Below are 16,137 nucleotides of genomic sequence, written 5' to 3' on the forward strand. Positions count from 1 at the left end.
TGTGTGGTTGTGATTCATTCTGTATTGTGACATCCATTTCCATGTAAATAAGGATTAGGGACTGTGGGCCAAAAAGCGCAAAATGGTATGTAGATAATTTCCTAGATAACACTCAAACTATTATCCAAGCAAAAATGTTGGATAGGAATTTTTGTATTTGTCACATCCACATTTCTTTGAGACAGTGAGATAGGCTAGGTAAGGTTTTATTGTAAATTCTAACTGATGATTTTTAGTTCATGGATTGGGTAAGGAACTAGAGAAGAGGACTTGATAGAAAAGTACCTGCAGAGTATCAGTATGATATAATATACCGTATTATTCACTGAAAAATGGAATATTTTCAAGTGAATTATGATAACTATCTTCGCTTTACCTGCCTGAATTGCAAAGTATCAATATGATATGATATAATATACCCTATTATTCACTGAAAAAGGAATATTTTCAACTGAATTATGATAACTTTCTTTGCTTTACCTGTCTGAATTGCGAATGTTCTTTTGTACCACCCATGTTCCCAGAATTTTTATGTAACTTCTTTTTAGTATAGGAATTAGTCTTGAACCTATTAAAGAAAAATATATGGAAAAATATGTAAAGAATATGATATAAGTTTGTTGAGTATTCCTGGTAAATTATATGGGAGGGTATTGATTGAGAGGATGAAGGCAGGTACAGAGCATCAGATTGGGGAAGAGCAGTGTGGTTTCAGAAGTGGTAGAGGATGTGTGGATCAGGTGTTTGCTTTGAAGAATGTATGTGAGAAATACTTAGAAAAGCAAATGGATTTGTATGTAGCATTTATGGATCTGGAGAAGGCATATGATAGAGTTGATAGAGATGCTCTGTGGAAGGTATTAAGAATGTATGGTGTGGGAGGCAAGTTGTTAGAAGCAGTGAAAAGTTTTTATCGAGGATGTAAGGCATGTGTACGTGTAGGAAGAGAGGAAAGTGATTGGTTCTCAGTGAATGTAGGTTTGCGGCAGGGGTGTGTGATGTCTCCATGGTTGTTTAATTTGTTTATGGATGGGGTTGTTAGGGAGGTAAATGCAAGAGTCTTGGAAAGAGGGGCAAGTATGAAGTCTGTTGGGGATGAGAGAGCTTGGGAAGTGAGTCAGTTGTTGTTCGCTGATGATACAGCGCTGGTGGCGGATTCATGTGAGAAACTGCAGAAGCTGGTGACTGAGTTTGGTAAAGTGTGTGGAAGAAGAAAGTTAAGAGTAAATGTGAATAAGAGCAAGGTTATTAGGTACAGTAGGGTTGAGGGTCAAGTCAATTGGGAGGTGAGTTTGAATGGAGAAAAACTGGAGGAAGTGAAGTGTTTTAGATATCTGGGAGTGGATCTGTCAGCGGATGGAACCATGGAAGCGGAAGTGGATCATAGGGTGGGGGAGGGGGCGAAAATTTTGGGAGCCTTGAAAAATGTGTGGAAGTCGAGAACATTATCTCGGAAAGCAAAAATGGGTATGTTTGAAGGAATAGTGGTTCCAACAATGTTGTATGGTTGCGAGGCGTGGGCTATGGATAGAGTTGTGCGCAGGAGGATGGATGTGCTGGAAATGAGATGTTTGAGGACAATGTGTGGTGTGAGGTGGTTTGATCGAGTAAGTAACGTAAGGGTAAGAGAGATGTGTGGAAATAAAAAGAGCGTGGTTGAGAGAGCAGAAGAGGGTGTTTTGAAATGGTTTGGGCACATGGAGAGAATGAGTGAGGAAAGATTGACCAAGAGGATATATGTGTCGGAGGTGGAGGGAACGAGGAGAAGAGGGAGACCAAATTGGAGGTGGAAAGATGGAGTGAAAAGGATTTTGTGTGATCGGGGCCTGAACATGCAGGAGGGTGAAAGGAGGGCAAGGAATAGAGTGAATTGGAGCGATGTGGTATACAGGGGTTGACGTGCTGTCAGTGGATTGAATCAAGGCATGTGAAGCGTCCGGGGTAAACCATGGAAAGCTGTGTAGGTATGTATATTTGCGTGTGTGGACGTGTGTATGTACATGTGTATGGGGGGAGGGGGGGTTGGGCCATTTCTTTCGTCTGTTTCCTTGCGCTACCTCGCAACCGCGGGAGACAGCGACGAGGTATGAAAAAAAAAAAAAAAATGATTTATACTGTCATTTTCTTGGTAAGATGTACATTTTAACCATGAGATGACCACTTTGAATGCTCCTCTCAGAACTGGAAATGTTCTAATCTATACACTGTTGATCACTGCTACCATGTTCCAACAGCACACCTACACCAACCTGACTTGCTCTCCATCATCTCCAGTTGTGTATTCCTTGTGTGGGAAACCTTTGTTGCAACTGAGGATATGGTGGACTGGCTGGTTCTTTTTATGTTACTGTTGTTATAAGTATCATTTTTAATGGTGGAGGAAGTTTATCCAGTTGATTGATTGTGGAAGGCAAGGAACCTTCTTCCTCGTGTACTGGTGGCTGAGTCGAGGAGCCTGTTAGGGAAGTAAGGAGCTTTGTTCCTCAGATACTGGTGAAGGAGGTGAGGCACCTTGCTCCTCAGTTATTGGTGGGGGAAGGAAAGAGCAATTGTTCCTCAGATACTGGTATGGAAAGCAAGGATCATTGTTCCTCATGTACTGGTGGGAGAGGGAAAGAGCCTTGCTCCTCAGTTAATGGGAGAGTAAGCAAGGAGTCTTGTTCCTCAGGTACTAATGGGGGAGGTTAGGAGCCTTGTTCCTCAGGTACTGGTGGAAGAGGCAAGGAGCCTTATTCCTCACATATTGGCAGGGGAATTGAGGAGCTTTGTACATCAGGCACTGGTGGGAGAGGTCATTTACTAGATCATCCACTATGGCATCTAAAGCATAGCATGGTCTGTGTTTCATCAACAATCAAGTGATTACTTTTGTATAAAATAGATTATTCAAGATAATTTACAAAGTACTGGTTTAATAATACAGATGTTGTGAGAGCCTGCATGTCATATAATGTCACTTGAGATTCAGGCTAATATTGGTGCTCAATTCCTTCTTCACTTGACATTCAGTTTATAAAGTTCAAGGTGACTTGGAACACATGTTTCAGAAAAAAGGTGTGTATCATTTGCCACAAAATACAGGATATTTATTAAGTAAATATAGTTTTCAAGAATGAGTGAGGAAAGATTTACAGAGGATATATGTGTCAGAGGTAGAGGGAATGAGGAGAAGAGGGAGACCAAATTGGAGGTGGAAGGACGGAGTGAAAAAGATTTTGAGTGATCGGGGCTAGAGCATACAGGAAGATGAAAGGCGTGCAAGGAATAGAGTGAATTGGAACGATGTGGTATACCAGGGTGAACATGCTGCCAATGGACTGAACCAGGGCATGTGAAGCATCTGGGGTAAACCATGGAAAGTTTTGTAGGGCCTGGATTTGGAAAGGGAGCTGTGGTTTCGGTGCATTACACATGACAGCTAGAGAGTGAGTTTGAATGAATATAGCTTTTTGTGTCTTTTCTTAGTTCTTTTCTTAGGGGGGCTATTTCATGTGTGGCGGGGTGGCAATGGGAATGGATGAAGGCTGCAAGTATGAATATGTAAAATGTGTATATATGTCCTCTGTTCTTAACGCTACCTCGCTAACGTGGGAAATGGGGAATAGTATGAAAGAAAAAGAAAGCATGTATATGTATTTTTATGTATACATTGAAATGTATAGGTATATGTGTGTGTGTGTGGGCATTTATGTATATACATGTGTATGTGGGTGGGTTGGGCCATTCTTTCATCTGTTTCCTTGCGTTACCTTGCTAGCACAGGAGACGGCGATTAAGTATGGAGGGATGTCTCATCATTATCTTGTGGAGGCGAAGGTGAAGATTTGTAGAGGTTTTCAGAAAAGAAGAGAGAATGTTGGGGTGAAGAAGGTGGTGAGAGTAAGTGTGCTTAGAAAGGAGACTTGTGTGAGGAAGCACCAGGAGAGATTGAGTGCAGAGTGGAAAAAGGTGAGAGCAACTGACGTAAGGGGAGTGAAGGAGGAATCGGATATATTTAGGGAAGCAGCGATGGCTTGCGCAAAAGATGCCTGTGGCATGAGAAAGGTGGTAGATGGGCAGATTTGAAAGGGTAGTAAGTGGTGGGATGAAGAAGTAAGAGTGTTAGTGAAAGAGAAGAGAGAGGCACTTGGACGATTTTTGAGGAAAGTAGTGCAAATGACTGCGAGATCTATAAAAGAAAGAGGCAGGAGGTCAAGAGAAAGGTGCAGGAGTTGAAAAAGAGAGCAAATGAGAGTTGGAATGAGAGAGTATCATTAAATTTTTGGGAGAATAAGATGTTTTGAAAGAAGGTAAATGAAGTGTGTAAGACGAGAGAACATTTGGAACATTGGTGAAGGGGGCTAATGTGGAGGTAATAACAAGTAGTGGTGAAGTGAGGAGATGGAGTGAATATTTTGAAGGTTTGTTGAATGAGTTTGATGATAGAGTGGCAGATATGTTGTTTTGGTCAAGGTGGAGTGCAAAGTGAGAGGAGCAGGGAGAATGGTTTGGTAAACAGAAGAGTTAGTGAAAGCTTTGTGGAAGATGAAAGTCGGCATGGCGGCGGGTTTGGATGGTATTGCTTTGGAATATATTAAAAAAGGGGGCAACTGTGTTGTTGGCTGGTTGGTGAGGATATTCAATGTATGTATGGTTCATATTGAAGTGTGTGAGGATTGGCGAAATGCATACATAGTGCCATTGTACAAAGGCAAAGGGGATAAAGGTGTGTCCAAATTACAGAGGTATAAGTTTGTTGAGTATTCCTGGGAAATTATATGGGAGGGCATTGATTGAGAGGATGAAGGCATGTACAGAGCATCAGACTGGGAAGAGCAGTGTGGTTTCAGAAGTGGTAGAGGATGTGTGGATCAGGTGTTTGCTTTGAAGAATGTAGGTGAGAAATACTTAGAGAAGCAAATGGATTTGTATGTAGCATTTATGGATCCTTGTATTAACTTTCTAAAATGGGAAACAGAAGAAGGAGTCACGCGGGGAGTGATCATCCTCCTCGAAGGCTCAGAGTGGGGTGCCTAAATGTGTGTGGATGTAACCAAGATGTGAAAAAAGGAGAGATAGGTAGTATGTTTGAGGAAAGGAACCTGGATGTTTTGGCTCTGAGTGAAACGAAGCTCAAGGGTAAAGGGGAGGAGTGGTTTGGAAATGTCTGGGGAGTGAAGTCAGGGGTTAGTGAGAGGACAAGAGCAAGGGAAGGAGTAGCAATACTCCTGAAACAGGAGTTGTGGGAGTATGTGATAGAATGTAAGAAAGTAAATTCTCGATTAATATGGGTAAAATTGAAAGTTGATGGAGAGAGGTGGGTGATTATTGGTGCATATGCACCTGGGCATGAGAAGAAAGATCATGAGAGGCAAGTGTTTTGGGAGCAGCTGAATGAGTGTGTTAGCGGTTTTGATGCACGAGACCGGGTTATAGTGATGGGTGATTTGAATGCAAAGGTGAGTAATGTGGCAGTTGAGGGAATAATTGGTATGCATGGGGTGTTCAGTGTTGTAAATGGAAATGGTGAAGAGCTTGTAGATTTATGTGCTGAAAAAGGACTGATGATTGGGAATACCTGGTTTAAAAAGCGAGATATACATAAGTATACTTATGTAAGTAGGAGAGATGGCCAGAGAGCGTTATTAGATTACGTGTTAATTGACAGGCGTGCGAAAGAGAGACTTTTGGATGTTAATGTGCTGAGAGGTGCAACTGGAGGGATGTCTGATCATTATCTTGTGGAGGCTAAGGTGAAGATTAGTATGGGTTTTCAGAAAAGAGGAGTGAATGTTGGGGTGAAGAAGGTGGTGAGAGTAAGTGAGCTTGGGAAGGAGACCTGTGTGGGGAAGTACCAGGAGAGACTGTGTACAGAATGGAAAAAGGTGAGAACAATGGAAGTAAGGGGAGTGGGGGAGGAATGGGATGTATTTAGGGAATCAGTGATGGATTGCGCAAAAGATGCTTGTGGCATGAGAAGAGTGGGAGGTGGGCTGTTTAGAAAGGGTAGTGAGTGGTGGGATGAAGAAGTAAGAGTATTAGTGAAAGAGAAGAGAGAGGCATTTGGACGATTTTTGCAGGGAAAAAATGCAATTGAGTGGGAGAAGTATAAAAGAAAGAGACAGGAGGTCAAGAGAAAGGTGCAAGAGGTGAAAAAAAGGGCAAATGAGAGTTGGGGTGAGAGACTATCAGTAAATTTTAGGGAGAATAAAAAGATGTTCTGGAAAGAGGTAAATAGGGTGCGTAAGACAAGGGAGCAAATGGGAACTTCAGTGAAGGGCGTAAATGGGGAGGTGATAACAAGTAGTGGTGATGTGAGAAGGAGATGGAATGAGTATTTTGAAGGTTTGTTGAATGTGTCTGATGACAGAGTGGCAGATATAGGGTGTTTTGGTCGAGGTGGTGTGCAAAGTGAGAGGGTTAGGGAAAATGATTTGGTAAACCGAGAAGAGGTAGTAAAAGCTTTGCGGAAGATGAAAGCCGGCAAGGCAGCAGGTTTGGATGGTATTGCAGTGGAATTTATTAAAAAAGGGGGTGACTGTATTGTTGACTGGTTGGTAAGGTTATTTAATGTATGTATGACTCATGGTGAGGTGCCTGAGGATTGGCGGAATGCGTGCATAGTGCCATTGTACAGAGGCAAAGGGGATAAGAGTGAGTGCTCAAATTACAGAGGTATAAGTTTGTTGAGTATTCCTGGTAAATTATATGGGAGGGTATTGATTGAGAGGGTGAAGGCATGTACAGAGCATCAGATTGGGGAAGAGCAGTGCGGTTTCAGAAGTGGTAGAGGATGTGTGGATCAGGTGTTTGCTTTGAAGAATGTATGTGAGAAATACTTAGAAAAGCAAATGGATTTGTATGTAGCATTTATGGATCTGGAGAAGGCATATGATAGAGTTGATAGAGATGCTCTGTGGAAGGTATTAAGAATATATGGTGTGGGAGGCAAGTTGTTAGAAGCAGTGAAAAGTTTTTATCGAGGATGTAAGGCATGTGTACGTGTAGGAAGAGAGGAAAGTGATTGGTTCTCAGTGAATGTAGGTTTGCGGCAGGGGTGTGTGATGTCTCCATGGTTGTTTAATTTGTTTATGGATGGGGTTGTTAGGGAGGTAAATGCAAGAGTCCTGGAAAGAGGGGCAAGTATGAAGTCTGTTGGGGATGAGAGAGCTTGGGAAGTGAGTCAGTTGTTGTTCGCTGATGATACAGCGCTGGTGGCTGATTCATGTGAGAAACTGCAGAAGCTGGTGACTGAGTTTGGTAAAGTGTGTGGAAGAAGAAAGTTAAGAGTAAATGTGAATAAGAGCAAGGTTATTAGGTACAGTAGGGTTGAGGGTAAAGTCAATTGGGAGGTGAGTTTGAATGGAGAAAAACTGGAGGAAGTGAAGTGTTTTAGATATCTGGGAGTGGATCTGTCAGCGGATGGAACCATGGAAGCGGAAGTGGATCATAGGGTGGGGGAGGGGGCGAAAATTTTGGGAGCCTTGAAAAATGTGTGGAAGTCGAGAACATTATCTCGGAAAGCAAAAATGGGTATGTTTGAAGGAATAGTGGTTCCAACAATGTTGTATGGTTGCGAGGCGTGGGCTATGGATAGAGTTGTGCGCAGGAGGATGGATGTGCTGGAAATGAGATGTTTGAGGACAATGTGTGGTGTGAGGTGGTTTGATCGAGTAAGTAACGTAAGGGTAAGAGAGATGTGTGGAAATAAAAAGAGCGTGGTTGAGAGAGCAGAAGAGGGTGTTTTGAAATGGTTTGGGCACATGGAGAGAATGAGTGAGGAAAGATTGACCAAGAGGATATATGTGTCGGAGGTGGAGGGAACGAGGAGAAGAGGGAGACCAAATTGGAGGTGGAAAGATGGAGTGAAAAAGATTTTGTGTGATCGGGGCCTGAACATGCAGGAGGGTGAAAGGAGGGCAAGGAATAGAGTGAATTGGAGCGATGTGGTATACAGGGTTTGACGTGCTGTCAGTGGATTGAATCAAGGCATGTGAAGCGTCTGGGGTAAACCATGGAAAGCTGTGTAGGTATGTATATTTGCGTGTGTGGACGTGTGTATGTACATGTGTATGGGGGGGGGGTTGGGCCATTTCTTTCGTCTGTTTCCTTGCGTTACCTCGCAAACGCGGGAGACAGCGACAAAGTATAAAAAAAAGAAAAAAAAAAAATTTATGGATCTGGAGCTGGCATATGATAGGGTGGATAGAGATGCTTTGTGGAAGGCTCTAAGAGTATGTGGTGTGGGATGAAAGTTTCTTGAAGCTGTGAAATGCTTTTACCAAGGATGTAAGGCATGTGTACGAGTAGGAAGAGAGGATAGTGATTGGTTCCCAGTGAATGTAGGTTTGTGGCAGGGGTGCATGATGTCTCCATGGTTGTTTAATTTGTTTATTGATGGTGTGGCTAGGGAGGTGAATGCAAGAGTTTTGGAGAAAGGGCCAAGTATGCAGTCTGTTGTGGATGAGAGAGCTTAGAAAGTGAGTTGGTTGTTGTTTGCTGATGATACAGCGCTGATGGCTGATTTTTGTAAGAATCCACAGAAGTTGGTGACTGAGTTTGGTAAAGTGTGTGCAAGAAGAAAGCTGAGAGTAAATGTGAATAAGAGCAAGGTTATTAGGTTCTCGTGGCATGTAATGCACACTTTTATTTTATCTACATTTGTACATACATAAATTTTTTTTTGATATTCTGATTTTTTTTTTATTATTAGTTAGTGTGTTACCCCTTGTTGTTCATATTTGTTAGTAGAAAAGTTTTTGAAGTGAATGTCACCTTGTTATAGGTCAGTGACAGTGTAATGAGGGGATAACCTAATCATATATGTCTGCAGAAGCCCTTAAATATTGATAAATGCTTAAGATATAGTCTCATAGTTTCATTAGTGTGACAGGTTTTATGGTGCAATGCCTTTTTTTCCTGAATGTTTAACACTTTTTTAGACTTTCATGTAGTAATTTACTATTTTCACATTAGCCAGAAATCAACAGCCTAATTCTGAAATTCATTAATTGTTTATTAAAATGATGGTTTGACTGAAATGGAATGAGCATTTAGAATAAATCTCATTGATCTCATTGCTGATAATGCTTAACATTCATAACTGAAATTCAAATTAACTTTTTAATGTGTGAAAAATTTATTAAAACAAAACATTACTGACATATGTTTAAGATACTTGAACTGATGAATATAATAATTTTCTTTCTTCTCTTTATGTACTTTGTGAGTGATGTAGCATTCAGAACAGATGACTGAGCCTTAGAGGATAAAAGATACTCATTTGGCTCTTTTCTCTGTTCCTTCTTTTGGAAAATAATTCAGGAGGCAAGCTCGTAGTACCCCAGTAGTACTCGAGAACTTCTTAGCTGATATTGATTTACAGGAAATTATTTATCAGAATGAGTACATATTGATAACTTGTTATGTTTGCCAAATGTTTTACTCTACATTAAAGTGTTAAAAAGTATTTCACCAATGCAGTTTATAAAATGTTTTGTTCTGATGATATTTTTCTTTTGTCAAGGCTTAGTTCTTTTCAGAATGTCTGTGGAGTGTAAATGGAAGAAAGTTATGCTTAACCCCTTGATTTTTGTAAATGTAGTTTGACGTTTTCAGCACGGTTTTTGCATCCATACTTTTACTTTTTGCCTTCTCCTGCTCTCTCTTGAATTCGAAGTTGCACTTTTTTGGTTTGCAGAGATGCCTTAAGTCACAAGCAGTTATAGCTAGCCCTGAAAAATCTTGGTGTCGGTTACCCATATAATACCGGGGAAGAAGGTACAGCCCTACCTTTTCCAAGTGTTTTAGCTTGCTCATATCTGCAAATTACCCATACAGCTGTGTGTGCTAAGCTTAGCAAATTAGTGATTGTCTCTAGGGCATTAATGGTAGTGATATTGGTATGATGTATGTTGAACATGATTTTAACACAGCAAAGTGCTTTTGATTGTGATACAGAGGAAATATGAGTGGAATGTTGTGGATAAAGTGATGGTAGGCATATATGTAGATGGCTTGGGTCATTGTGTAATTAATAACTAAACTGTGTACAAGAAGTATGAATGATGCATATATTTGACAGTTTTATGAATGAAATGTAATGAATAAGTGATACATCTGAAAATATCTGAAAGTATCCCGGGAAGTGATAAGAAAGAATTTCACCTCCCTACTCCTTGTGTGTTGTGGAAGGCAACTAAGAAGAGCAGGAGCAGGGTGGAAAACACCCCTTTTTATATTTAAACTTCTAAAAGGTGGAACAGAATAAGAACTGGTGGATAAAGTGATGGTAGGCATATATGTAGGTGGCTTAGGTCATTGTGTAATTGATAACTATACTGTGTACAAGAAATATGAATAATGCATATATTTGACAGTTTTATGAGTGAAATGTAATGAATATGTGATACATCTGAAAATATCTGAAAGTATCCCTGGAGTGGGAAGAAAGAATTTCATCTCCGTACTCCTTGTGTGTTGTAGAAGGCGACTAAGAGAAGCAGGAGTAGGGTGGAAAACACCCCTTTTTATATTTCAACTTCTAAAAGGTGGAACAGAATAAGAACTGGTGGATAAAGTGATGGTAGGCATATATGTAGATGGCTTGGGTCATTGTGTAATTAATAATAAAACTGTGTATAAGAAATATGAATAATGCATATATTTGACAGTTTTATGAATGAAATGTAATGAATAAGCGATACATCTGAAAATATCTGAAAGTATCCCTGGAGTGGGAAGAAAGAATTTCACCTCCCTACTCCTTGTCTGTTGTAGAAGGTGACTAAGAGGAGCAGGAGTAGGGTGGAAAACACCCCTTTTTATATTTCAACTTCTAAAAGATGGAACAGAATAAGAACTGGTGGCATTCTTTTCACAAAAATGCAGTTCCTCCTTTTCACACATATCACTTAACAACACTTAACTCTCTCAACTCATTCTTTGTAACTCTAGATTTTTCTGCAGTGAGCGCTATGTGCTAGCTCTGCCTTTTTGTGAAATGGTAGGAGCATTAAATAGAAGTAGTAGGTTGGAAGATTAGACTAAATGCTAAGAAATGGTGCTAGAGTTAACCAGTTATAGACTTTTGCTATAGCCACCTCCTTGAGGGAGTTCCAGACAGGAATGGGCATCAGAGATGTAGATGGATAGGAGCAGAAGATAGTAAGTGAAGAGTACTCATCCTTCTTACTGGCTTAGACTTAGGTATCTAAATGTATGCGAGTCAGATTAAGTTGAGAAGAAGGGGGAGATGGATGTTATATCTGAAGTAAGGAATCTGAATGTTTTGACCTTATGAAACAAAGCTGAAGGTTAAAGGGAAATAATGGTCTGAGAATGTCTTATGGGTGGTTAGGGGTTGGTGTGAGAGGTGAAGTCAGGGGTTGATGTGAGGAGCTGTGGTAGTGTGTGAGAGTGTAGGAAAGTGAGATCCAAACTGATGTGGGTAAAAGTGAAATTAGGTTGTGAGAGATGGTAATTATTAGTGCCTTTATGCCTGGTGATTTGAAGGAAGTTGAAAGGCAGATGATTTGGGAGAAAGGTGAGCGAGTGTATAAGCAGTTTTTATGCAAGAGATCAGATGTAATTGATGGATGATGTGAATGCAAGAATGAGTAATGTGGCAATTGAGGGCATAATTGGGGGGACATGTGGTATTCAGTAAGGTAAATAGGAGTGATAAACAGCTTGTGGGGTTGTATGCTGGTTAGTGATTAGGAATACCTGGTTTAAAAAAAAGAGGGACATGTATAAGTTTACATGGGTGACTATGGCACCCATCACTATAATCTGGTCCTGTGCATCAAAACTGCTAACACACTCACTCAGCAGCTCCCAAAACACTTGCCTCTCATTACTATTTTTATATTTATTTTGCTTATTTTATTTATTTTATTATACTTTGTCGCTGTCTCCCACGTTAGCGAGGTAGCGCAAGGAAACAGATGAAAGAATGGCCCAACCCACCCACAAACACATGTATATACATACACGTCCACACATGCACATATACATACCTATACATCTCAGCATGTACATATATATACACACACACACACACGTATACATACCTATACATCTCAACGTTTTTTTTTTTAATTTTGCTTTGTCGCTGTCTCCCGCATTAGCGAGGTAGCACAAGGAAACAAATGAAAGAATGGCCCAACCCACCCACAAACACATGTATATATGTACACGTCCACACACGCAAATATACATACCTATACATCTCAATGTATACATATAAATATACACACACACAGACATATACATATGTACACATGTACATAATACTGTCTGCCCTTATTAATTCCCATCACCACCCCGCCACACATGAAATAACAACCCCCTCCCCCCTCATGTGTGTGAGGTAGCACTAGGAAAAGACAATAAAGGCCACATTCGTTCACACTCAGTCTCTAGCTGCCATGTAATAATGCACTGAAACCACGGCTCCCTTTCCACATCCAGGCCCCACAGAACTTTCCATGGTTTACCTCAGACGCTTCACATGCCCTGGTTCAATCCATTAACAGCATGTCGACCCCGGTATACCACATCGTTCCAATTCACTCTATTCCTTGCACGCCTTTCACCATCCTGCATGTTCAGGCCCCAATCACTCAAAATCTTTTTCACTCAATCCTTCCACCTCCAATTTGGTCTCCCAGTTCTCGTTCCCTCCACCTCTGACACATATATCCTCTTTGTCAATCTCTCTTCACTCATTCTCTCCATGTGACCAAACCATTTCAAAACACCCACTTCTGCTCTCTCAACCACACTCTTTTTATTACTGCACATCTCTCTTACCCTATTATTGCCTACTCGATCAAACCACCTCACACTGCATATTGTCCTCAAACATCTCATTTCTAGCACATCCACCCTCCTGCGCACAAATCTATCCATAGCCCACGCCTCACAACCATACAGCATTGTTGGAACCACTATTCCTTCAAACATACCCATTTTTGCTTTCCGAGATAAAGTTCTCGACTTCCACACATTCTTCAACGCTCCCAGAATTTTTGCTTCCTCCCCCACCCTATGACTCACTTCTGCTTCCATGGTTCCATCCTCTGCCAAATCCACTCCCAGATATCTAAAACACTTCACTTCCTCCAGTTTTTCTCTATTCAAACTTACCTCCCAATTGACTTGACCCTCAATCCTACTGTGCCTAATAACCTTGCTCTTATTCACATTTACTCTCAACTTTCTACTTTCACACACTTTACCAAACTCAGTCACCAGCTTCTGCAGTTTCTCACATGAATCAGCCACCAGTGCTGTATCATCAGCAAACAACAACTGACTCGCTTCCCAAGCTCTCATCCACAACAGACTGCATACTTGCCCCTCTTTCCAAACCTCTTGCATTCACCTCCCTAACAACCCCATCCATAAACAAATTAAACAACCATGGAGACATCACACACCCCTGCCGCAAACCTACATTCACTGAGAACTAGTCACTTTCCTCTCTTCCTACATGTACACATGCCTTACATCCTCGATAAAAACTTTTCGCTGCTTCTAACAACTTGCCTCCCACACCATATATTCTTAATACCTTCCACAAAGCATCTCTATCAACTCTATCATATGCCTTCTCCAGATCCATAAATGCTACATACAAATCCATTTGCTTTTCTAAGTATTTCTCACAAACATTCTTCAAAGCAAACACATGATCCACACATCCTCTACCACTTCTGAAGCCACACTACTCTTCCCCAATCTGATGCTCTGTACATGCCTTCACCCGCTCAATCAATACCTTCCCATTTAATTACCCAGGAATACTCAACAAACTTATACCTCTGTAATTTGAGCACTCACCTTTGTCCCCTTTGCCTTTGTACAATGGCTCTATGCAAGCATTCCACCAGTCCTCAGGCACCTCACCATGAATCATACATACATTAAATAACCTTACCAACCAGTCAACAATACAGTCACCAACTTTTTTAATAAATGCCTCTGCAATACCATCCAAACCCGCTGCCTTGCCGGCTTTCATCTTCCGCAAAGCTTTTCCTACCTCTTCTCTGTTTACCAAATCATTTTCCCTAACCCTCTCACTTTGCACACCACCTCGACCAAAATACCCTATATCTGCCACTCTATCATCAAACACATTCAACAAACCTTCAAAATACTCACTCCATCTCCTTCTCGCATCACCACTACTTGTTATCATCTCCCCATTAACCACCTTCACTGAAGTTCCCATTTGTTCCCATGTCTTACGCACTTTATTTACCTCCTTCCAAAACATCTTTTTATTCTCCCTAAAATTTAATGATACTCTCTCACCCCAACCCTCATTTGCCCTCTTTTTCACCTCTTGCACCTTTCTCTTGACCTCCTGCCTCTTTCTTTTATACATCTCCCACTCATTTGCATGATTTCCCTGCAAAAATCGTCCAGATGCTTCTTCTCTTTCACTAATAATCTTACTTCTTCATCCCACCACTCACTACCCTTTCTAATCTGCCCACCTCCCACGCTTCTCATGCCACAAGCATCTTTTGCGCAAGCCATCACTGATTCCCTAAATACATCCCATTCCTCCCCCACTCCCCTTACCTCCTTTGTTCTCACCTTTTTCCATTCTGTCCTCATTCTCTCCTGGTACTTCCTCACACAAGTCTCCTTCCCAAGCTCACTTACTCTCACCACTCTCTTCACCCCAACATTCTCTCTTCTTTTCTGAAAACCTCTACAAATCTTCACCTTCGCCTCCACAGGATAATAATCAGACATCCCTCCAGTTGCACCTCTCAGCACATTAACATCCAAAAGTCTCTCTTTCGCACGCCTATCAATTAACACGTAATCCAATAATGCTCTCTGGCCATCTCTCCTACTTACATGTGTATAATGATGTATATCTCTCTTTTTTAAACCAGGTATTCCCAATCACCGGTCCTTTTTCAGCACATAAATCTACAAGCTCTTCACCATTTCCATTTTTATTATTGTCAATTGGGGGGTAAGTTTGAATGGAGAAAAACTGGAGGAAGTGAAGTGTTTTAGATATCTGGGAGTGGATTTGGCATCAGATGGAACCATGGAAACGGAAGTGAATCATAGGGTGGGGGAGGGGGTGAAAGTTCTGGAAGTGTTGAAGAATGTGTGGAAGTCGAGAACATTATTTTAGAAAGCAAAAATGGGTATGTTTGATGGAATAGTGGTTCCAACAATGTTATATGGTTGCAAGGTGTGGGTTATAGATAGAGTTTTGTGGAGGAGGGTGGATGTGCTGGAAATGAGATGTTTGAGGACAATATGTGGTGTGAGGTGGTTTGATTGAGTAAGTAATGAAAGGGTAAGAGAGATGTGTGGTAATAAAAAGAGTGTGGTTGAGAGAGCAGAAGAGGGTGTTTTGAAATGGTTTGGTCACATGGAGAGAATGAGAGGAAAGATTGACAAAGAGGATATGTGTCAGTAGCGGAGGGAACAAGGGGAAGTGGGAGACCAAATTGGAGGTGGAAAGATGAAGTGAAAAGATTTTGAGCGAACGGGGCCTGAACATGCAGGAGGGTGAAAGGCGTGCAAGGAATAGAGTGAATTGGAACGATGTGGGATACCGGGATCGACATGCTGTCAATGGATTGAACCAGGGCATGTGAAGCGTCTGGGGTAAACCATGGAAAGTTTTGTGGGGCCTGGATGTGGAAAGGGAGCTGTGGTTTTATTGCATTATACGTGACAGCTAGAGACTGAGTGTGAACGAATGTGGCCTTTGTTGTCTTTTCCTAGCGCAACCTCTCGTACATGTGGGGGAGGGGGTTTTCATTTCATGTGTGGTGGGGTGGTGACGGGAATGAATAAAGGCAGACAGTATGAATTATGTACATGTGTATATATGTATATGTTTGTGTGTGTATATATATGTGTACATTGAGATGTATAGGTATGTATATTTGCGTGTGTGGATGTGTATGTATATACATGTGTATGGGGGTGGGTTGGGCCATTTCTTTCGTCTGTTTCCTTGCGCTACCTCGCAAATGCAGGAGACAGCGACAAAGGAAAATAAATGAATAAATAAATAATTATTAATTATGTACATGTGTATATATTTATATGTCTGTGCGTGTATATATATATGTATACATTGAGACGTATAGATATGTATATGTG

General features: G+C 41.1%; 1 protein-coding gene across 16 annotated transcripts in view; it reads left to right on the forward strand.

Moving 5' to 3' along the window:
• The window catches only part of LRR (Leucine-rich repeat), a 258,329-nt gene that overhangs the window by 35,797 nt on the left and 206,395 nt on the right, over positions 1 to 16,137 (forward strand). The gene's annotated exons all lie outside the window — the stretch shown is intronic.

Source organism: Panulirus ornatus, chromosome 42 (assembly GCF_036320965.1).
Source record: "Panulirus ornatus isolate Po-2019 chromosome 42, ASM3632096v1, whole genome shotgun sequence".
In the NCBI taxonomy this organism is placed as follows: Eukaryota; Metazoa; Arthropoda; class Malacostraca; order Decapoda; family Palinuridae; genus Panulirus; species Panulirus ornatus.